Source organism: Mus pahari, chromosome 5 (assembly GCF_900095145.1).
Source record: "Mus pahari chromosome 5, PAHARI_EIJ_v1.1, whole genome shotgun sequence".
In the NCBI taxonomy this organism is placed as follows: Eukaryota; Metazoa; Chordata; class Mammalia; order Rodentia; family Muridae; genus Mus; species Mus pahari.
Window position 1 is genome coordinate 107939040 of NC_034594.1, and position 280 is coordinate 107939319.

Here is a 280-nt window from a genome sequence, read left to right on the forward strand (position 1 = left end):
GGGATAGGAGAGCTGTTAGGCTAACCAACTCAGCTGCCACCCAGGCCCAGATCCAGGGCTTTCAGTTCCTCCATCCCAAGACCTACCTGTCTTAGTCAGGGTTTCTATTCCTGCACAAACATCATGACCAAGAAACAAGTTGGGGAGCAAAGGGTTTATTCGGCTTACACTTCCACACTGTTGTTCATCACCAAGGAAGTCAGGACTGGAACTCAAGCAGGTCAGAAAGCAGGAGCTGATGCAGAAGCCATGGAGGGATGTTCTTTACTGGCTTGCGTCC